General features: G+C 36.7%; 1 long non-coding RNA gene across 1 annotated transcript in view; it reads left to right on the top strand.

Moving 5' to 3' along the window:
* Window positions 1–24,689, top strand: part of LOC125164533 (uncharacterized) — an 80,521-nt gene that overhangs the window by 23,988 nt on the left and 31,844 nt on the right. The window contains exon 3 of the long non-coding RNA XR_007151800.1: window positions 21,194–21,270. This is a non-coding gene — a long non-coding RNA (uncharacterized LOC125164533). The remainder of the gene's footprint in view (window positions 1–21,193; window positions 21,271–24,689) is intronic.

Below are 24,689 nucleotides of genomic sequence, written 5' to 3' on the forward strand. Positions count from 1 at the left end.
AAATCAGCATTTTTGTATCCTTTGGATAAATACATAGTAGTACAATTTCTGGGTCATAGGGTAGTTCTATTTTTAGTTTTTTGTGGAAACTCCATACTGTTCTCCAGAGTAGCTGTACCAGTTTGCACTCCCACCAACAATGCAAAAGTGTTCCCCTTTCTTCGCATCCTTGCCAACATCTGTTGTTTCCTGAGTTGTTAATATTAGCCATTCTGACAGATGTAAGGTGGTATCTCATCATGGTTTTGATTTCTATTTCCCTGATGATGAGTGATGTTGAGCATCTTTTCATGAGTCTGTTAGCCATTTGGATGTTTTCTTTGTAAAAGTGTCTATTCATGTCTTTTGCCTATTTCTTAACTGGATTATTTGCTTTTTTTGAGTGTTGAGTTTGATAAGTTTTTTATAGATTTTGGATACTAACACTTTATCCAATATGTAATTTGCAAATATCTTCTCCTATTCTGTTGGTTGCTTTTTAATTTTGTTGATTGTTCCCTTCTCTGTGCAGAAGCTTTTTATCTTCATGAGGTCCCAATAGTTCACATTGGAAATGCATTTTAGTCTAAGAGTCCAAAATGTACAAATACTTCTTCTTGTCCTCCTTTTTCAATGCAAAAATTGACTACTCTTAAGGTAAAAAAAAAAAAAGTACCACATATGAGTAAAAAATCATGTAATTAAAATAAAAAGTAAATTTTCAGTAAATTTTCCAAGGGAAACTTTAATGAAAAGGTTGCTAATTATAATTTGAATAGGAATTTAAACTGTAGAATGGTATGTTCAGAAATAAAAAATAGCTGACACAACAGAAAACACCAAAATCTCAGCGGCTTAATAAAACAAGGCTTAATTTTTCTTCCTGCAAAGTCCATTACAGGCCAGGCAACCCTCTTCAATATAAATCCTGTCACATATAGTATATGGTCTCCAAGGTCCCACAGCATTGAGAAATAGAGGAAGAGGTAGCTCACCAATTCTTAAATGCATTGGCTTAGAAGAGATTTGTGTCAATGTGCTTCCTTTTCATTATCCAGAATTCATTAAATAAACCTAGCATAATTGAAAGGAGAAATGTAGGGATTTCATAGATATTTGGTGACTACTAGTTATCTAATCTTTGACATGGTAATTTTCCCAGGTGCATGCAGGTGTTTTCAGATTTCTGTCTGGAGTAGTTTTTATTTTACATTCATTCCACTTACAGTAGCACTTTATATAGTACAGACAAATACTTATGGTTCTCCACCCCCAATCGCTATATCTGAAGTAACAGCTTGGCCAAGGTACCATCATTTTTCAACAGCATCCATAATGGTGACCATAGGAACCTGGAATTGACACGTTTACCACAGTATCTGACAGAAAATATTTGCCAAGAAGTTAGCGAGCACCTGATTGACTCAGTCAGTACAGTATGTGACTCTTGATCTCAGGGTTGTGAGTTCAAGTCCTATGTTAAGGGTAGAGATTACTTAAAAGTAAAATCTTTTTTTAAAAAAAGAAGTTTAGATAATGATGAAATGCTTCCCAAAATATTTGTTCTATGAACAGACATCTCTTTTCTTTCTAAAGAGAATGGAATTTGTTCTGTGATATCAATTCTATGCATTCAACTTCCAACAATAGTCATGTAAGCTTTTGGTAGACTCACCCTCCTCATACAACAAGTACACATGCTGGAATAATTATAAAAACAACTATGGAAGTTCTTTGGAAGGCAAAGAAGAAGAAGAGGAGAAAGACGGAGAGGGGAATGAAGGAGAAAGCAGCAGCAAATTTTGGAGGGAAATCATCACTTGGGGAGAAAGGAAGAGCACTGAGTAAATTTTCCCTACTTTGCAGGGCCTTCACAATCTGTGCCAGGTAGGATGGTTAAAAATGTAGTAGGAAATCCACTATATTTCTTGGTTGAAGAACCAGAAGACCAGATTTGGGGCAACCAGAACCACTGAAAAATGAGAGGCAAAATCATCAAAAGAAGACAGGCAGAGAAAGGAGTTTCAAATTCTGTATATAACCTATGCCTAAGTCCCTGCTGACATCTTCACTATGTGTGTGTCCATCTCCAATCACTGTGTCTGAGACTAGAAGGGAACTGAGGGTGTGCTCCTTCCCAGGAGCGGGTCTTCCATCTGATACAAACCAAATTAATTGCTTAAACAAACAAACAAAAAATTGCATTCTTTTGGAGGGATATTAATAGAATCCAAAACCTTCACAGCATAACATTTACAAGTTCAAGTTAATCAACATACCAAAAAGTAGGAGAACACAACTGATTCTCAAGGAAAAACGACAATCAACTGACACAAATTCCAGATGATCCAAATGTTAGAATGAGGAGACAGGGAGTTAAAGGAAGATATTAAAACCATGTCCAAGGATGTAAAAGAAATTATGTTTGAAAGAACTAAAAACTAAAAAATAGAAAACCTAAAGACATGAATCAAATTTCTAGAATTGCAAAATACAATACCAAAAGTAAAAGTGTTCAAATAATGAATTTAATAGCAGAATGGAGATGACAGAGGAAAGATTCTGTAAACCTGAAAATCTATCAATTATGCAAATTATGCAACCTGATAGAGAAAAATATTTTAAAAATAAACAGACTCTCAATAATTGGTGGGACAATATCAAAATGTCTAACATAGGTGCAATTGGAGTCTCCAAAGGAAAGGGGTGAAAGAACAAGGCAAAAGATACTTTGGAAGAAACGACAGCCAAAAATTCCCCCAATTTGGTGAAAGAAATGAATTTACATATTTGAAAAGTTCAGTAAATGCCAAAGAATAACATGTCTAATTAAGTGATAAACTTTTGAAAAGCGATGATAAAGAGAACATCTTGAAAAACAGCAGAGAAAAAGCACATGTTAAATGTAGAGACAGTTATTCAAATGGCTGTAGCATTCTCATGAAAACAATAGAGACCAAAAGAGAATGGATCAGCATCTTTAAAGTGATGAAAGAAGTTTTCAACCTAGAATTATACACCCTTGTGAAGATAGCCTTCAAAAATGAAGAAAGAAAATTTTTCAGATAAAAGAATACTTTTTTTTTTGCTCCCGCACATAAGGGCTCTATGTAATAAAACTGAGTTATTGAAAAAGGGATACATGTTATGCCAAGCAAACTGAGATTAAGGAGGTCAGAATGTGTATATTAAAATAAAATAAAGTGAAAAAATATCAAGGCAAAGATTATTATCAGAGATAAAGAGAAATAATTCATAACAGTACAAGAGTTAATTTACAAGAAAGGCAATTGTAAATGGGTTTATAGTAATAACAGAAATTAAAAGTTCATGTAGCTCATGAAAAAAAGTTCATGAAACTAATAAATAAAAAGAAAGTTCATGAAGCTAAAAGTGATAGAAATTAAAGAGAAAAATAGATGAATCTGTATTAATGATTATAGATTTTAGTAGTCCTCAAAAACTGGTGGAATAACTATGCAAAAAAGTCGGTAAAGATATGCAAGATTTGAACACTCTCAACAAGATTGACCTTATTGATATTCATAGAACTCTAAACTCAGCAGAATCCTCATTGTTTGCAAGTGCTTATGGTATTTTCACTATGAGAGACCACAATGTTGGGCTAAAGAAGTCTCCATAGACTAAAAAAGGATGAAAATCATCCAGAATATGTTCACTGGCCACAGTGGAATAAAATTAGAAATCAATAACAATAAAATCTCTAGAAAACTTCAAATACTTATAAATTAACCTTTTATATAATTCATAGAGAAGAACTCAGATATTAACATTTTTTAAGCTAAATGAAAATTAAAATACAACATATCAAAAAATTGGTGTTATTAAAGTAGTTCTCAGAGAGAAAGCTACAGCTTTAAATTATTATAAAAAACACGATGGTGTATTAGTGACTGATTTAAATAGAAGAAAATAATAAAATGTAAAAACTAACAAAATGGAAAATAAACAATAAAGGAAATTAACAAAGCCCAAAACTGATTCTCCAAAAAAAATCAATTTAATCAACTTTAACTAGATGGATTAAGAAAAAAAGAAACACAAGTTACCAGTATCAGAAAAGAAAGTGGAGTTATCACTACAAATTCTATACACATTAAAAGGGGTTTAAAAGATGCCTGGGTGGCTCAGTCAGTTAAGCGTCCAACTCGCTTTTGGCTCAGGGCATGATCTTACAGTTTGTGAGTTTGACCTCACGTCAGGGCCTGTACTGACAGTATCGAGCCTGCTTGAGATTCTCTCTCTCTCTCCATCTCTTTTTGCCCCTCCCCTGCTCACACTGTCTCTCTATCTCAAAGAAATAAACTTAAATAAATAAATAAATAAATAAAAATAAAAGGTTTAAGGAAATATCATGAACTGGGGCACCTGGGTGGCTCAGTCAGGTGAGCATCCAGCTCTTGATTTCGGCTCAGATCATGAATCGTACATAATCTCACTCCAGAACTTGATAAAATAATTATTGGTGTATTGACTCTCATGAAAATAGGTACAGAAATTCTTCACCGAATATGAGGAAATTAAATCCAGTATTTATATAACATAAAAATTATCGTTAATATCTGTGACCTTTGCAGTTTTATTTATTCCACAGATATTTGCTGAAAACAGGAACTGAAAGAAGCTTGCTCTACACAGGAGCACCTGGAGTTCACTCAATTACCGCTTTGAAATCTAACGAGTATCATTTCCTCCTTGTCCTAACCGACTCGTTTGTATATAAAAAACAAGATCAGCAGGTTTTAGGTGTATGTTATGATCTGACAGCTTTCATTTTCTTCTTCTGCCCCAACCCACAAGCACATTGATTGTAACTGGGGCTTCATTTTAAGGATAGGCTTCCTTCTTTAGGAAGAGGATAATCTTGCGGCATGGATCACCAGCAGGCTTTTTTAGAGGCAAATTCGAAGTTTCGTTATACTCAAGGATTTGAAAATTGAACCCCTTTCTCATAAAAAACTATTTTGCACCATCTGACTGTATTTTCTGGATAGACTGATCAGACACATCCTCACTCCTACTTTGTCTACTGACTGGCAAATACCTTGGCATACAAGAAGAATCAGTAACTTTTGTGTTCTATGATATATGTAAATGGAGCTAAAAACAAGGTGATACATAACTCCAAAATACTTCCTTTTCATTAATATTTTTTTCATTTTAAAGCCAGGCTAAGGTAAACAAAGACAGATGATCATAATCATAATGGACAGCAAAGTTAATTTTTCCATCTTGAAACTTACTGGTAAAGTATTCCAAGGATGATGATGTGATTGTAACAGTCCATCCCATGGTGCTCTATAATTTTTTTTAAATAAAAACCATAGCTGAACGACATAATTTATGTTAAACTCTTTTTTGCTTCTCACTGCTTTCTATTTTGCCTTGTTGTATCATAAATGTGCACATTTTCCTTGTTTGTTCCTGGAAGTCAGTTTTCATCAAAGTAGGAAACTGCAGGGGAAAATCCCGACTTTGAATAACTTGCTTTCCAGTTATTCAAAAATCATCCATGGTTAATGGATGATTAATTGACAAAATTAATAAAATATGGTCTAAAAAAATTCTGACTTGATACAGGGACCTTAACTAAATTAAATGATGGTCCAGTAACCAAAAAGACATATAAGTGATCCAGTAAAAGGGTTTAGAAGTCTGAGACTTGAACTTTCCAGATGTTGCTACCTATCTTAAATATGTTTCACCTTTGGGGCGCCTGGGTGGCACAGTCGGTTAAGCGACCGACTTCAGCCAGGTCATGATCTCGCGGTCCGTGAGTTCGAGCCCCGCGTTCAGGCTCTGGGCTGATGGCTCAGAGCCTGGAGCCTGTTTCCGATTCTGTGTCTCCCTCTCTCTCTGCCCGTCCCCTGTTCATGCTCTGTCTCTCTCTGTCCCAAAAATAAATAAATGTTGAAAAAAAAAATTTAAAAAAAAATATGTTTCACCTTTGTGTTCTGACATTGTTCTCGGTACAGTAGGTATAATAGTTGGTACAGGACATAAAAACATTTCCTGTTTATTTTGCCTCCATGCCCAATTAAACCAGGGAAAATTACATTTCCTTCAGTCTACGTCTACGATTCAACCCCAGGACTCCTGCTTTCAATCTGTCATCTCCATTTTTATCTCACCAGGCTTCTTCCTTCCATCAACAGATCCCATCTTTGGTCACATACATATTTTCTTCCTGGTCCACTGAAAATTTCTCTACCTTTACTTTCTTAGATTCCTGAATGTTGGAAGTAGATTCATGGGCAATTAGTAAGCATAAGACAGACCCACAATGGTGACATTTTAGCTAAGAGACGTCAGTTTTATACTGTGGTACCTGGTCCTATGTATCAACACTTTCAGGAATGCGATTCAGCACATGGGAGCTTACCTTTATTAAATGGAAGAGGGAAACGAAAGCAGCTTTCCCTATAATGAAAGGGTGACATCTGAGGGTGTGTTTAGCAGGGGTATCTACTGCAAAACATTGTTAATGGCTAGGCATTCCTGTTCATAAAGATAAGATTTGCAGTGCTCTTTCTGAAATCAGTTCTCTTTGTGTTGTGTGTGGTCATTAGTCACACTTGAGAGGGCAAGTGCTCTCTTTATATAGGTGTGGCAATTGAGACCTTCCACTCTCCGATCTGAGCTGTCAGTTTTATTAAAATACTGATTTCAGGGGCGCCTGGGTGGCGCAGTCGGTTAAGCGTCCGACTTCAGCCAGGTCACGATCTCGCGGTCCGTGAGTTCGAGCCCCGCGTCAGGCTCTGGGCTGATGGCTCAGAGCCTGGAGCCTGTTTCCGATTCTGTGTCTCCCTCTCTCTCTGCCCCTCGCCCGTTCATGCTCTGTCTCCCTCTGTCCCAAAAATAAATAAACGTTGAAAAAAAAATAAAAAAAAAATACTGATTTCACTCAACACATTTAAGATTGAATTTTTAAGGAGAAAGAGAAATACAAAATGGAACAGAGTGAAGACCATGTTTAAACAAAATGATGGTAGTACAAACACAAAGCACAATAAATTCCTTCAAGTATGAGCTCTGGAAATAACCTTTAAGAGAGTTACAGGTTATGTTCCCTTTAAATGCAGTTTAAAATTGAGGAAGAATTTTCTATCACAACTGAACTTCTAAAAATCTATTCAGTCTAAGCACTCTCCATGCCTAGAGAGTAAGTACAAAAACATATGTTGCATTTGAAATATAAGTTTACTGAACATGTATGTCATGAGCAACAAATTTGAACTGAGAAGTCATTGGGTACATACCATAGCGTTAAGCATTCGACGAGGATAATCCATCAGCAAAACTACCTTCCCTTCTCCCAGGGAACTTAGATGCATTCCACTATGAACAAGGCTGAACTGATGTGCATACTTAAAAAGTTTTAGTCCTTGTGTCTTATTCAGAAAAGGCAACAGAATCCATAATACTCCTCCCATTTATTCTAGCATTTACATCTGGATGGATGGAAGACAATAGGACCACTGCCATATTTTACGATGTTGGGACTACTTATTATAACACAAACTTTTTATCATGACTCACCTCTGTTCCTTCCCCTCCAAGTAAGCCTGTTGGAGTGTTCCCAAGCTCCTTGATGTCAGAAGCAGTTTGTCCTAACTGTCCTTGCCTCACCTCTCTAGGCAAGAATTGCACTTGACTTTCTCACCCCTACAGTGCGACCATACAAAATATTTTATATCCCTGTGTTCCTTGCAGTTTCCTGCCACTTGGAGTCTATCCATGCTGCTGCTTCTCCTCTCACTTATTCTCTCCAACTGGTACAGAGTCATAATGCAACACTGAGCACAGCTGAGGTATTTCCTCTCACTTCCTCCGAGAGCACTCCTTTGTGCTGCTGGTCAATGTACTCAATATATATGCTCATTATTGCATTAGTAATACATATTTTTATATTTGTATTTGCATTTGTTTTAAATCCTGTTTTCTTTGTTAAAATGTTAGCACATCATATGCCAGGTATATATTAGCTGTTAATAAATTGTTCATGAATTCAAAGTAAGCATCTTAGAGCTGGGGGAAGATGGAGGTGGAGAAGAATCATTAATAGTTGTCAACAAAAAAAGCATGTTAAAAGCTTAACGTGTGTGTTTAAAAGTGTGCATTGAATACCTTGGATGCATATGCAAAGAGCTTAGAATTTTAATTAGGGAAGCAACATAATCAGTTTTATATTTTTCAAAGGCAATCACACTTCCCTTCCTTAATTATCTCCCAGACACTATACCAGTTGCTAGGGATAAAGGGGTGACTAAGACATGATGTGCTCTACTAAAGCATGGTGACGATAGCACAGGAGTAGTTACAGACCTCTAAGCAATTAATTAAAATATAATAAGATACGGAATGAATAAGTCACAAGAATAAAAAGCACAGCATAGTGGGGGCGCCTGGGTGGCTCAGTCGGTTGAGCGTCTGACTTCGGCTCAGGTCGTGATCTCACAGCTCGTGGGTTCAAGCCCCGTGACTGGGCTCTGTACTGACAGCCTGGAGCCTGCTTCAGATTCTGTGTCTCCCCCTCTCTCTGCCCCTAACCCACTAGCATTCTGTCTCTGTCTCTCTCAAAAATAAATAAATAAATAAACATATGATATATAATAAATAATATATAAATAAATAATATATAAAATAAACATATAATAAAAAATAATAAATAAACATTAAAAAAAATTTTTTAAAAAGTACAGCATAGGGGATATAGTCATGGTACTGTGTTAATAATGTATGGTGACAGATGGTAGCTATACTTGTGCTGAGCATACCATAATGTATAAACTTTTGAATCATTATGTCATATACTTAAAACTAATGTAACACTGTGTGTCAACTATACTTTGATTAAAAAAGAGAAATATAACATATAAATGCCTTAGACAAAGTGTGCTTCACCTAGCTTATTCTGTATAACAAGCTACCCCAAAATTTAGTGGTTCAGATAATAACCATTTATTAGCTCGTGATTCTGTAGATTGCCTGGTTGGTTCTAGCTTACCTCCCCAGGAGTGTCCCATGTGTTAGTTAAGAGGGTAGCTGACCATTACTCGATATTTTAATAGAATCTCACTCAGAGGTCTAGTGGTTGGTGGAGGCACGTAGAGTGACAAGGGTCTAGGCCAAATGTTACTCATCAAATAGGTTGGCCACACTTCCTTATGTAGACGAAGCAGAGATCCAAGATCAGGAAAAGGACAGGCCCCAATGAATAAGCACTCTTAAGCCTCTACTTAGATCAAGTTTTCTGATGTCACATCCACTAAAAGAAGTCACATGACAAGCCCCAAGGCAGTGTGGGAAGAACTACCAAGAAGAACTAAGAGTGGAATAGGAATTTTAGCCATCATTTTGCAAACAATCTCTTCTCTATGACTCTTAGCTCTGCCCTCTTGGCTTTTGGCTTCTCCTTCTGATATATCCTCCTTTTCTGTAAAAAGTAAATGGCCCAAGTTGGTAGTTGAGTAACTTTCTAAGTCTGCCTCCAATAGAAATTTGAGAGTCCAGAGACCTCTTCTTCATTTGAAATGACTCAGTTTCTTTTAGTCTAAGTTAGCAGTCCTTTTGCTGATACAACTTCCTTCAAACATTTGTGTGCTTTTTGTGCATCTTTTAACAAAAGTCATTCCAACAATTATTTTCAAGACAGGCCTTCCAGGCTTCTTATGAGGCAATGTTATTTAGAGTCTCTTTAGAGTCCTATTTAGAGTTATTTGAAGTCCTTTATCTACCTGACAAGTTCCACTAGACATCACCTTAGATTTTTCTTAGAGTCCTAACAAGGTTCTTACAGATGTATTCTTGATTTGATCTTGATGAAGAGACCATGTTTTACTGTGAGTGTCCTGACTTTTTAAAACACTCTTAGGTTTTCATTTGCATTGGGACTGTTACTGGCTGGAGAGACTGCAAATGAAAACCAATTAATCCAGCACACCCTACCTCCTCTACATTCTACATAAGTTCTTCTTGCAAGCTGATCCGTTCTTTCTTTAGAGCTCATCTTTCTTTCCCTGTCACTTTCATAGACAACTAAAAGAAGCCAATGGAATTTTAAACTCTCTCTGAAAATGATCCTGCCAAGGTTCCCATGTTTTATTTTCTAAATTACCCTAGGCAAGAGTTTTATGAGTTATTTCATAAGATTACGTAACACATGTCACAATCTTTCCATCTTCCACTAGCAGTTGGCTTGCCAATCTTCCAGACTTTGCAAAGTATCTTATGGCTTCTGCCCCCTGAATGGTTTCCAGTGCCACTGTCATGTGTTTGTTGTTGGTGGTGGTGGTGGTTATGGAAACACCCCGAGTCTAGGTATCACCTTCTTTATCAGTTAGCTTTTGTTGCAAAAAAAAATTACCCCAAACATAGTCACTCAAAACAAAAGCCATTTCTTTAGCTCACTATTTTGTAGACGACGCTAGTGGTTCTTTGATCTGGGGTGGCAATCTATGACACACTGAAAATAAACTGATCTCTCCTGAGTCCTCTCAAGCATTGCATTCAGTTGGAAAGGCAGCTGGTGGGTGTATTACCAAGGATGGCCTTTCACACTGACACTTAGCATAGTTTTACACACATAGCAGAGTTCAAGAGTAGGAAGAGGGTGAACCCCGATGTACAAGCACTTTCAACATAATGTTTCCTTCAAGTTACCTAATGTTCTATGGGTCACTAAGTCACATGGGCAAGTTCAGGGTCAGTGTGGAAAGGCACTAGCAAAAGGTATAGACATAGGATAAGAATTTACGGTAACTATTTTTGTAAAAATCTACCATAAACTATAAGAAGACTGCAAATAGAAAAGAAAGGAGAAATTGACTAGCTACTAGAGTAAGACCAAATCCAAGCCACATAAGGTTTTACAGCACAAATTCTCAGCAAAATAGAGAGCTAGTACAATAACCTGGAGTCAGCATAGTTTTAAAAACATTCATTTTAACTAGCCACAAACCACAACTCATATGCACAACGTGAGATGGAGACACATCATTCAGAGCAGCTCCCTATCCAGCCTATCTTCAGTCTCACACATTCCAAATCCTATCATTAATGCATCTTGGATACAGCAGTGTTCATTCCCATGGGTGCCTTTCTGAGGTATTTTATTGGTCAGCCATTCTTAAATTCCTAAACACTTCTGATTTCCTGGTTTACTTCCACTCTTAGAAGTCTGTAGATGCAGGATTTCTCCTTTATCTTCAGTGAGGTTCTTCTGAAGAGACTGGCACCCTGGTACTATTGAGTCTTTGATTATCTTTCAAGATTTAGCCTTGATGTCAAAGGTGCCTCAGTCCGGTTTAAGGAAAGTCCCTCCATGCCTCCATGGAAATTTCAACTGGGACATTTATAAATATCAACTTACACCCTACTACCTTTACCTATATTCAGCCAACAAGAATTGATTTTGAAGATGCTCACACAAGTATGTCTTCACACATCACCCACTGTATGTGAGGTAGAGAATTGTACTCAGTAACAAGTTTGGTGATAAGATTTGGAAGGAATGGGATAGGAAAGCACCAGAAAGCAGTTTTGCTGAGAGGAGAAATTGACTTGTAAATTAAATAATTGCTAAAATTCAAAAACATTTTTTTAAATGTTTATTTTCGAGAGAGGGAAAGAGTGTAAGAGGGGGAGGGGCAGGGAGAGAGGGAGACACAGAATCCAAAGCAGGCTCCAAGCTCTGAGCTGTTGGCACAGAGCCCGATGTGGGACTCAAACTCTCGAACTGTGAGATCATGACCTGAGCCGAAGTCGGATACTCAACTGACTGAGCCACCCACGCGCCCCAATAATTGTTAAATACTTAAATGCAAGAGCCTAACATGCCTAAGAAATGTATTTGTTTTCAAAATTCTAAGGGAAACAGCAGCTTTTCAGTATGCCAGTGTTATCATGTCTTAATTTTATTTAATAAAGCATGAAAATAAATCAAAATGGGATTATTTTATTAATATAAGCTGAAGCGAAAAAATTAAGGCAAGACCCAGAAGGAATGTGGAATAAACTACTAAAACAAGGGTGAAAAAATAAAGAAAATAAAAAGGAGAGATATTCACTATCATCCAGCATCTTTTATAGACCTTGGCATATAATAGGGGACAATAATGACTTCTTAATTATTACATTTATGATTTAGGGATCATTTCACTCCCATGGTGTATGTTGTCAACCAACGTAGATTCTGAAGCCCTCCACCTTGTATAGCTCTCAGTTCACATGGCAAAAAATAAATTAGGAAACCAGTACTATGCCATGATTACCCTCTGCTCCATCCAGAGAAATAAAACCCACTCTAGCAATTGCCCTTTTGTAGTGACTTCAGCCTAGTAGTGATTTCACTGTCAGTGCTACATTATGTCTCAGGTAGGAATTAAGTGGCTTCTCCATTTACTAAACTCCATAAACTAAAGAGTTCAGGACATTAGAAAAAATAGGGTAAAAACAGCATTTGGTATCTTTTTTATGCGTATTTGTGGGGAGGGGTGTTGCAGAATATTTGAATGTAATAATTATTTTTAGTTTGGGTCAACTACCATGTCTCTGACAATGTTTCGGATTCTGGCTGTGTAAAGGTGAGTAATCCATCTTCAAATAGTTTATGTTCCAAGAGGGGGAGACACACACCTAAACCAATAACCGTATCGAAGCTATATAGTTTCTACAATAAAGAATGAACTGAGTGGTGTAAGAGCATTGAGGAGGAAATGATCCACCCTGCCTACATTGAGGAGTTGGGGGAAGTTTCATGTATGCGATAAGATCTGAGATGGTTCTTAAAATTAGAATGTTTTCTTTAGTTATGGTCAGCAAGGAAACAATTACATGCAAAAATAAATGATATTGGCAAAATAAACTTAAAAGCCCGAGGTGAAAGAGGAGATTGTAGAGAATATGGCTAGAGTCAATATAAATCTTAAGGCTCAGTTGGCCTAATTTTTTTATTACCTTTATTACTTTGCTCTTTTCTAAGTTTTTTTTTAATGTTTATTTATTTTTGAGACAGAGAGAGACAGAGCGAGACAGAGCATGAACGGGGGGAGGGTCAGAGAGAGAGGGAGACATAGTATCCGAAGCAGGCTCCAGGCTCTGAGCTGTCAGCACAGAGCCCGACGCGGGGCTCGAACTCACAGACCGTGAGATCATGACCTGAGCCGAAGTCGGACGCTTAGACTGAGCCACCCAGGTGCTCCTCTATTAAGTTTTTTATTCAATTCCATTGTTAACATACAGTGTCATATTATTTGGGGTGTACAATATAGTGATTCAGCAATTCTATACATTACTCAGTGCTCATCGTGTTAAGTGTACTCCTTTATCCCCATCCCCTATTATTTGACTCATCTCCCCTCCCGACCTCCCTTGTGGTAACTATCAGTTTGTTTTCCATAGTTAAGATCTGCTTATTTATTTGTCTCTTTCTCTCTTTTGTTTTCCTTTGCTTGTTTTGTTTCTTAAATTCCACGTGAACAAAATCACATTGTATTTGTCCGCTTCTGACTGACTTTTTCACTTAACATTATACTCTCTAGCTCCATCCATGTCAATGCAAATGGCAAGATTTCATTCTTTTTATGGCTGAATAATATTCCACTGTGTGTGTGTGTGTGTGTGTGTGTGTATACATCACATCTTCTTTATCCAGTTATCTATCGATGGACACGGGCTGCTTCCATAATTTGGCTATTATAAATAATGCTGCAATAAACATAGGAGTGTGTGTATAACTTGAAATTAGTGTTTTTGTATTTTTGGGGTAAGTTCCCAGGAGTATAATTACTGGATCATAGGGTAACTCTATTTTTAACTTTTTGAGGAAACTCTACACTCTTTTCCACAGTGGCTGTACCAGTTAGCATTCCCACCAATAGTGCACAGGGAAACGAAAGTTAACATTATCAGGAAACCCAGGATGACAATTTGTGTGGCTCTGTCCTGCTGTCTCCCTGAAAAATTTAATTATTGATAAATTATCATTATTTCTAACTGCAAGACATTTTTATAATAACATACATGGTATTTTCTTCTAATTGAGAAGATTCTGTTTGTTCAAATTTAACTACTAGAAATGCATTTGAACATTTTTTGAGGTACAGCAGAGCTAAGGAAAAATACGTATCTGCACTAAAATTAACTACTTCCAAAAAATAAGCAAGCACAGAAAATAAATATAAAATTATGCTCTTTGGAATTTGCATTTTGCATATTAAAACATCCAGAGTTCACAGTCCTCATTGAAGATGGCATATTACTTAGCTTGCTATCAAATGGATTAAAATGTAAATCTGAGTTTAAAGTCTAAGAATGGTGTTGCAATAAACATAGCTAATGATGAGCTGTTTTTTGTTTTGTTTTGTTTTGTTTTTCAGTTTAGAACTGAAAGCATTAGAAGTACACTGTAAGGTCTTAAATTCAGAATCTCCAATATGAAGTTTGATTCTTTTTTTTTATTACTTGAGAGAGAAAGAGGGAGAGCATGCATGCATGGGTGCAAGCAGAGGAGGGACAAAGAGGGACAGAGAGAGAGAATCTTAAGCAGGCTCCACATTCATTATGGAGCCCGAAGCAGGGCTCAATCCCCCAACCCTGGGATCATGACCTGAGCCAAAATCAAAGATCGGATGCTCAAATGACTGAGCCACCCAGGTGCCCCTGACATATAATTCTTAATATATAATCACAAGTGTGAATTAAAGCTTAAAAATAAATGAATGAATAATAAGTGCTTCTGGAGTCGCTTTTATAACGATGTAGAGGCTTCAAAAAGGATCAATATGATAGTGATAAATTCTAGGTAACATGGCAGAGATGAGTGGACAATAATAACTGCTGGTGTGTTTTTGCACAGAAATATGTATAATTTTTAATCAACTTTTTCACCCAGAAAACACATTTGATTACTTACTTTAGTTTCCTTAAGATTTATTTTTCTATTGCTTTAAAAACTAAAATTGTTCAAAATAATTAATATTTCTTGGGGCGCCTGGGTGGCGCAGTGGGTTAAGCGTCCGACTTCAGCCAGGTCACGATCTCGCGGTCCGTGAGTTCGAGCCCCGCGTCAGGCTCTGGGCTGATGGCTCAGAGCCTGGAGCCTGTTTCCGATTCTGTGTCTCCCTCTCTCTCTGCCCCTCCCCCGTTCATGCTCTGTCTCTTTCTGTCCCAAAAATAAATAAACGTTGAAAAAAAAAATTAAAAAAAAAATAATTAATATTTCTAGAATCTGACATAAGTTAAGTTGCTTTTAAATTTAAAGGTACCAAAGGAGAGAAAAATAAAAATTCATTCAATGCACAAATGTAAGGTTTGTAGGTGTTGTCTGTACCTGGCACAATAAATATACCCCCAGAGCCCGACAACAGAATCATTAATTCAACAAATATTTGTTTTCTAAGTGCAGAGAACATAAAGATGAATGACGTGGTCTCAAGCCTTCTAAAAGTTCATGTTGTAGTTGGGAAATTAAACTTGAAAATAAATTATAATAAGAAGTGATCAATATTATAATAGAGGCAATCACAGTACATAAATGGAACATAAGAGGAAGGAGCATCTGAGCACATTAGAATCATCTGGGGAGTTTGGAACAAATGCCAAGATCAGACCCACCCTAGACAATTAAATCACATTGTTTTTTGGAATAGGCATTTTTAAAATACCTTGAAAAGGATATTTGTTGATCCGTACATACAGCCAGAGCTGAGAACCTCTTAAAGAGATCACCTGATATTGAGCAGAGCAGGAGCAACATTAGACATTTCGGTAAGTGGGAACAGCACATGCAAAACTCTAGAAGCCTAAAAAGCAAAAAAAAAAAAGGGGGGGGGTAGGAGGGTGGATATTTAGGAACCCTAAGCAGTTAAGGTCTACTACAGAGTAGATTTTGGATGGGAAAGTGACAAGAAATAAAGTGCACATCTGAACAATTGTTTTGTGGAGCATGGACTGGAGGAAGGCAAAATTGCAGGACACCCATCAAGAGTCTATGGTAGAAGGCCACATGGAAAAGAAAAGTTCGGAAATAGGCCAATGGAAATAAAAACGGACATCAAAGGAGAACAGCAGGAGATAGCAAGAGATTTTTACAAGGGGCAGTGTGGCTTTGTGGAATGAGCAGTCTTTGGAGGCTTTGTGAACTGCTTCTCCACTTGTAAACCGAAGAGCTATTGAAAAGATTAAGTGTGATATGGAGCTAACATAACTATTATAGTGCCTACTAAGGAAAAAGAACCCAGGAAGTAGTCACTCTTTTCATGTGCAGGTAGATTAGGCAGATCTTATATGGGAGGGGTGGGTAGTGGCAGGAAAGGCCATGGGAAACCTAGGAGGACACCATGATTCTGAGTGAAGGAGCAGATTCATGGCATTGTGGGGATGTCAAGCACCAAGATAGGAATGCAATCAGGTGCACAGGTTTGGGAAGGGGGAGATGATGGGTGAGTATCATCTGGTGAAAAGTTCTGGAAGGAGGGATAGAAGTTTACAAGTTGTTTGAAATAAACTTGAATCTTTGATACCAATGGAGCATCCACAATGAGATATCTGGAAAGCTGAATATCTGAAACTAAGAGCATGGAATGTTTATTATATGAAGACCTAACATGGGTACCAGAGCTTTGAATTTGTTTTTATCATCATCATTATCAGTACTGGTGATATTTACTGATAAGTTGGGAACTAATTGAGCCATCCACATACATTATCTACTTTAGTCATCCAACAACCCCATAGTGTCGAATTTTGGAGATGAAACAATAAAGCTTGGGGATGTTAGGAAATTTCTCAAGTACTCATACTATTTACAATAATAATTCCATATATCAGCATCTCATATAAGAGTTAAATTAAGAATAAAATGCATATTGCCCTTTAATTGAAGTCAATATATGGAGAATTTAGATCTCACCCACTGACCCTGGACAGTCCAGGAGGTCTGGTATCTGATTATCTTTGTTCTAGAAGGATTTCTAAGGTTAGACTCTGAATGCATGAACCAATTTGTAAACCCAGCAGGTCTCAGACATAAGCTGTATAAAACCATTTAAGAATTAGACAGTTCTTTCCAAATTGCCTATCTCTCCTGCTGCTTACCAAATTATGTAATTCCTTATCCTTTGTGACAATGCTTTATGTTGAGGGGAGTTTCTTATCTTTGGAAATTTTGATATAAGAATTACATTTCTTTACTAAAAATGCCAAAAAGTTTTTATGGAACAAAAATCTATAAAAGGATCTAGTTAACTCACGTTAGGTAATATTTGCATTGTTACCTCATAGTATTATAAATAAGAGCAGAAGACTCTCAAGTAAATCTATATCAAGGAGGGAGAAGGATCAATAAAAAACAAACAAAAATAAAAATAAGAAAGGAAAAATAAAAAAGAGAGTTGAAGCCATGGAGGAAACCCAAAGGAAAATGGGAGAAAGAGGGACATTTGTGAGGATGTTAAAGAGTAGGAAAACAGGGGTGGTAGGAAGAAGTGGGAAAGGAGAGGAGACAGGATAGATGATGATAAATAGAAAGATGGATGGATGGATGGATGGATACATACATACATACATACATATATACATATATACATACATACATAGATGGATGATAGTTTTATTTATACACACATATAGTATATATTATAAGCCTGTTTTTAAAGCCCAAACATGTTTCATTCATTCATGATCAAAATTCTATGTGAACCAAAGGTCATAAGTTTCAGTTAACAGTCAATGAGAAAAATTTACTGAGATATTATGATAATAATGTTATTTGTACTAGAGCTTAGAGAAGATAAAGTGTTAGATTAAACATGATACTTATGTAGAGAGTCAAGAAATTAAGATTGGAGAGTGTTTACATACCAATTACCATGGCACTTAAATTAAAGCTATACTTATTTGTATACTTATTTGCTATTTTATCATAAAGCTGAGTTTCTAAGTCTGTTTACTGGAGAAATGCAAAGAATTTCCCATAAAATTGAATACTATGATCAAAAGGTTTCCATAAAATGATGACTTGTGGTGCTGAAATTTATAAATTTTGTTTAGAAAGCATATGTGTTAGCATTTCTTTTTTGTAGAAAACTGTTATAGTTCCATTTTTTTAAACCGTGTTTATCATAGGAAATTTATTTTTCTCACCAATCTTGTGCCACTGATTCTCACCCTTCAGATCTAGCTCTAATATATCCAATAAGTAAAAACATAAAGAGACCTCCTTATCACTGGAAGATTGAAGGATTTACTAAGGAGAAGAAAATTTTCTTTATGGCACTGGTCTATCACTTTTTTTCTTTTCAAAGAGCTCACATGTTACGAAGCAGAGCTTGGTTTATGGTCAAACAGCTGGGTTTCGATTCCAGATCTGCCACATAGTGTGAAACTTTGACCAAGTTAATTATTTCTCAGAGTTTCAATTTCTGAAAGAAAGACAAAACAAGCCATATTCGAGCAGTGACTGGCACATGAGATAAACCATGAATGAAATGACTGAGTGAAGAAACAGACCTACCGTTATGCTCTCAATTCAAAGGTGTTCAATAAATGTTATTTATGTTCTCCCATGACAAGTCCACGTTTATCACTTGTTTCAAATTCAACTCAAACGACCCTTTCCAGGAATCTCTTAGATTCGGAGCTTTGTTGTCTCCTTTTGATACTTACATTTCTCTTGTAACGTAGTGCTTTGCTGTTGTTAACTTTCCTCTTGTTTTCAAGCTATTTTAAGTGTCTCTGCTTTGCCTTTTAAGCCAGATTCCTTCTTTAAAGACAAAAGTAAAGACTACCAAAATGCTGCCTGTCTGGACACACAGCAGGCAAGCAGAAACAAAATGTATGCTACCTAACCTTAGGGATCACACACAACTTTTCCATCATCTCCCGTCTTGCAGAGACCAGATGTGACATAACTGTCTTCACTGACACTGAATAAACAGTTCCGAATAATGATGCAAATGTTCCTCTGCTGTGATATAGACTAAGAGAAAACTTTAATGTTTATTTCACCCACAACATAAGGGCATTATAATTTGAGAAAATTTGAAAACATTTGCTTGTATCAAATCAAAAAGAATAAGAGAAACCCCCCAAATCAGACCTGCTGGTACACCGAAATGGACCAAGCCAATAGTCCATGATAACAATTATCAATTATTTTATATTTAATATGTGCTCAACATGACACTGAGTGCTTTCAAACATTACATCACTGAATGTTCCTCATCACAACCTGAAGAACTGGATGACTATTATTCTCATTTTACAGATGAGGAAAATAAGATTAAGTACATTTTCAAATTTAACCCACAAATGGCAAAGTTGGGAAACAGTGGTGTTTCTAACTCCAAACCTACTTTGTTTTTCCCATTATTCTTTGCTTCCTTTCAAAGTTTACAAGAATTTATTTATTTAGAGGAAAATGGAATGTTTATAGGCACCTGGCTACACAGAGAGTACCCTAAAATGAATAAGGGAGGGATAGCAAACTTTCAGATTCATCTCTAAAAACAAAGGCTTCCAAGTTAAAGCTAACAGAAGCTCGAGGTAAAAATTAAATCAATGTTTGCTAGACCCTGAACATCTGATGGCTATGGCTGTTCTGTTTCTACTCAGTTGTCCTCAACTCCGGGAGAACTGGTGACTTTGACTTTCATGAGTTTGGTTTAATAGCAGAATTGAAAAAAATTCGCATATGCAAACACTGTCACCCTGATGCTCTAAATGGAGCTGCTGCCTACCAATTTGTTGGGTTCATCAAGGAGCCCTGTGTAAGGCTTTATAGTGTATGATGTATATAGTATCACATTGAGAAGAGTACGGCAGAACAGATTTGTCTGGTGTATCATAAATCTGTCGTCCCTAAACATTCCAATGGACACAGTATGCTTCACCCAAATTTCTTTCAGGTCAAACCAATTTCCATGTGGAGGCTATGCTTCCTACAATCATTCAGACCACAAACCTAGTTTACAACAATTGCATTTCAGTGTCATGGAGACACAGCTGGCTTAAGACCCAAGGATGGATATTTCATTGTTTGAGATTCATTCTGTTCATTCTTTACTGAAAGGGGAGTTGTGGAGAGCTGATTCTTCTTATGCCCCACCTTGTAATGTTGGGACAGTCAAGAGAATATTGTTTCAAGCCAATAACTAGATCAATAAAAATCTTATCCCTTACTTTCAAATATCAAGCCCAAAAGCCCTACTGCAGAATAAGGTTGAGAATATCAGGCCATGACAATTCAGCTTCCTTTGATGTCAAAGGTCCACTTCCTTGATCTGGCAGGTTAGGTGCCTGTCTCCTTCCTTCTCATTGCTCCACAAGTCATGCCTCAGTTCAGGACAATAACCTTTACCACAAGAACAAAATTCTTCAGGAAAGTCTATATGTGTAGGATCCCAATTCCTTAAGAAGTTGTTCTTTAATGGAACATAAGTTAAACATAAATCTCAAGCTGTAACTTCACAAAGAGTTCGGAAGTTTCCCATTTTATTTTCTGATTGAAAAATAGGGCCTCTGGATTTCTCCAAAGGTTGAAATGCCCACCTTGAGAATTGTCTGCAATTGTCTTGTCTCTGGGTAGCATTGCGTGTAACTTCATTTTTCATGGTGTTTTCATCTTCATTCCTCTGCTTCACTGGATCCAAACACTTCATGACTTTAGTCACTTTGCTAAAATTTGTAGAGTCAGGTTTAGGGTGACAGTTATGGATAGAGGGACGATCAAAGAATATGTAACAATTTGCTACCGTAAATGACGCCTGTATCACTTCACTAGGTTTGCCATAATAAAGTAATGCAGACCAGTTGGCTTGAACAAGAGAAACTCATTTCCTCACCATTTTGGAGACTAAACATCCAAGATCAGGGTGTTAGCAGGGCTGGTTTCTTTTGAAACTTTTCTCCATGGCTTGTAGACATGTGTCTTCTCCCTGTCTTCACCTGGTCATTCTTATGTGTCTGTCCGTGCCCTAATCTCCCCCTAAAAAGGACACCAGTCATTGAATTAAGTCACACCCCAGTGCCCTCATTTAACCTTAATTACCTCTTTAGATACCCTGTCTGCAAAGACACTCACCATCTGAGGTAGTGAGAGTTAGGATTTTGACAGAGGAATTTTGGGGAAGGGAGTGGGGGAGACAAAGTTTAGTCTATAACTGTCCTATTTCATTTTTTCTCTCCCCCATAGGTACCTGGATTATACTCTTCTGCCTTCTGAAAACTTCACTTCTGACATAACTCCTCTCTTCCATAGAAAACCCACCGGTGAGTATGATCCAGGTCCCAGTCCTCAGCCTCCCTCATTTACCATCTTTTCATACGTATCTTTACTGTTTTCAATGTCCCCTTACATTCAATTTGAGCCAGAGGTGCTAAAAAAAAAAATCACCATTTGAGTCTCTCTCCTTTCTCGCCTTCCAATATCATGAACAATGGAATGAAGAAGCAATAAGCAAGAAAGGCAAGAAAACAAGAGATCCATTTTTACCCTTGAACAACCTACAGTTAAGATTGGGATTGGAACCCAAATGCAACCTAAGTATCATGTTCATGTTCATGCTCACTATGTAACGTTTTGTAGATGAAATAGAAATGAAATCGCAATGTTTTAAAAAATGAAATGAGCTTCTCCTTTACTGTAAACTTTTTAAAACCACCAATCTATTTCCATGTAAAAATATGACTAAATCAAAATAAATTGCTAGCATTCATTTTCCCCAATTAGTGACTTCATTTGTAAAGAAAACATTTTATTTCAGTAATTAGTAAAGTAAATGATTAGGATTTAATTGAATTTAGAGGCTGCTTCCAACTCCTAAAGTTTAGATCACTTAAATATCTATAATTTAGCATTTGGCATTTAAATAATCTGGGCAAGATGAAAAGCACCCTTTATCAGCTGGTTTTTTTCAGGCAAGCAAAAGGTAGCCATGGGAACATACTGCATGTTGTAGTACAGAAAAAAATACTTATGGGTCTGTCATAGAAACATTAATATTGATAATTTTTCCCCCTGGATAATCATTTTAATGATGATGGCCTTTATGATTGATATTGCTTCTTTCTTCCAAAGGACCTCAAGGGTTTTTCACAGTATCTCTATTCAGGTTCTTCGGTAGGTCTTTAAATGATTCATGTTTTTCCACTGATGGTTGCATCACCCATGGGTAAATTATTTGGAGTGAAATTAAAGAAAGTTTAAGCTCTAGGTAAGTAATAAGGCGAGACAATTATAATGTTCATCTCATGCCTCATATGTTTGAGCCTTTGTCATGCTACGGTTGAGATGTTTTTAATATTTATATTAAAGTCAGTGTGTAGCAGGATGCAAGGGACATTAAATGGATCCTGCTTCTTATTTATCTAAAATGTCTCTGGTTTTTTTTTGTAATTATGCTTCTGAATTATGTTACTCTGACAGTAAACATGCATTAGAGAAGACAAAAGAAATTTAATAGGTAAGGCTGAGAAGCATAAAGGAAAAGGATTTGCAAAATGAGAGAAGATGTCTAATGAATTATGGTGGAAGAATTGGCCAATCTAGGAGTGTCTCTATTTCTGACCCTGCGCCCAGACAAAAATTCCATCCAATTTGTGACCGTTCCCATCTTTGAAGTTAAAATTAAGCAGGTGAAACTTGGAAGCACCTGTGTCAGAGGGTCGGGGTGTCTCCTGACCTTTCCATCATCACAGGGTAAGAATTGTTCCTGCTCTTCCATGCCACCCCTTCTCTGAATACCTGAGCCAACGCTCTTACCTTTAATTACCTTAAACATAACAGACCTAAAGTCTGTGTGTTTCTAAAACTCGCAGAGGGTTCTATAGACTGGATGTTTGTATGCCCCCCAAATTCATATGTTAAATCCTAACACAATCTGATGGTATCTGTTGGGGCCTATGGGAAGTGATTAGGTCATGAGGGTAAAGCCCTCATAAATGGAATTAGCACCTTTATAAAAGGAACTTCATAGATTTCCTCATCCCTTCTGCTGTGTGAGGACTTACTGAGAAGATAGCTGTCTATGGAGCAGGAAGCAGATTCTTACTAGACACCCAGACTAGTAAGCCAATCTGCCAGCACCTTGATCTTAAACATCCCAGTCTCTAGAACTGTAAGAAATACATTTTTGTCTTTCATAAGCCATTCAGTCTATTGGATTTTTGTTGTAGCAGCCCAAACAGATTAAGACAGGGTGAGAGAAAGAAGGACTGAATGCTTTCTGCATACTCACTAAGTCCTTCATAAGAATTGTCTCAGAATTCTAGGAGATAATCATTTTTGCTGTTCTCATATTAAGGATAAAGAAATGGAGCCTCAAGCACCATAAATAACTTTCCCAGGGCTGTTTAATCAAGAAGTTATGAAAAAATAGTTTTAACCCCATCTGTAGGACTCCAAAGCACGTGTTCACCCCATTCACACTTTTCCTCTAGCTCAAGAGAGTAATGTATACACCAAGAAGTACGTAGGGTCATGAAAAAGCTAGAATTGGGGGAACAAGAAAACAAAATGCGTTAAGGACATAGACTATAATTTCAAGGTAGTAGCCCTCACAAAGAAAGTTTCAGAACCCAGAAACTGAGACCAAAAGAAGTGACTAGCCACAAAATCCCTGTGACAGTGCTGGTAGCCTTTATTCACAGTGTCTTACTATGTGTGCGTGTGTGTGTGTGTGTGTGTGTGTGTGTGTGTGTCCATGTTATGCACATATATCCTACACTGTTACTTACTTTCATGAAAAATCAGAAATTTAACCACATTAATTTAAGATCAGGACACCAAATAGGCATTTTGACTTATTTCAGAGAGCTCGATCTTCAAAGAACCTGATTTATATTCTGTTTCAGTAAACAAAATCCAATATATCTTTAGAGGGCCATGTGGAGACTAGGTCGCTTCCAAGGAAAACAACCTTATCTTCATAACCTCCAGGTTCCAAGTGTGGGTCTCCATAGAGATAATGCCCTCATGAGCAGCAAGCAGAGAAAACTCATCCTTTGAAGAAACAACCTTTTGGAATTAGATGAAAGGAAAATAATTTTATTGATAGAAAAACATGGAGATAAAAAAGGGCAGAAATTTTCTTTTGAAATAATCACCGTGAATAGTAACAACTTGATAAATATAAGGACTCATATTTCACAAGTGGTACCTATTATATTTTTTCTTATGTGATTATTTAATCCTTAATTAGTAAATCAAGTCATGATCCCAAAGAAACCCAAGGAAAATGTCTAAAAATTCTTAATGTTATTCATTTTATATGCTTGCTAAATGTAGGATCATATGGTATGAGACACAAAGCAAGACAAGCAGCAGTTTTGATAATGTGATTTTCTATTTGTGACTGGGCTTTTGGGGTGGAACTAAATGCAGGAAATGTATTTTTAAGGGAACACTCATAATTTGGAGTATATTCTTTTTATTTTTTTGGCTAGGAAAAAAATCATGTTTATTACAAAAAATAGGAAAGTATTAAGAAACAGAAAAAAATTATCTGCAATCCCAAGAGGCAATTTTATCGCTGTGAAGATTTCAGTATATTTCCTTTCAATACTTGCATTTCCAAAAACACACATTTAGCTAGTCAAAATTTTATCATCTAACCATTTTAGCTTACTTTTCGATTAATAGTATTTCCTGAATTTCTTGGACAGCAGGCAGCAATATACGTCTGCACCAG

This window comes from Prionailurus viverrinus, chromosome B1 (assembly GCF_022837055.1).
Source record: "Prionailurus viverrinus isolate Anna chromosome B1, UM_Priviv_1.0, whole genome shotgun sequence".
NCBI lineage: Eukaryota > Metazoa > Chordata > Mammalia > Carnivora > Felidae > Prionailurus > Prionailurus viverrinus.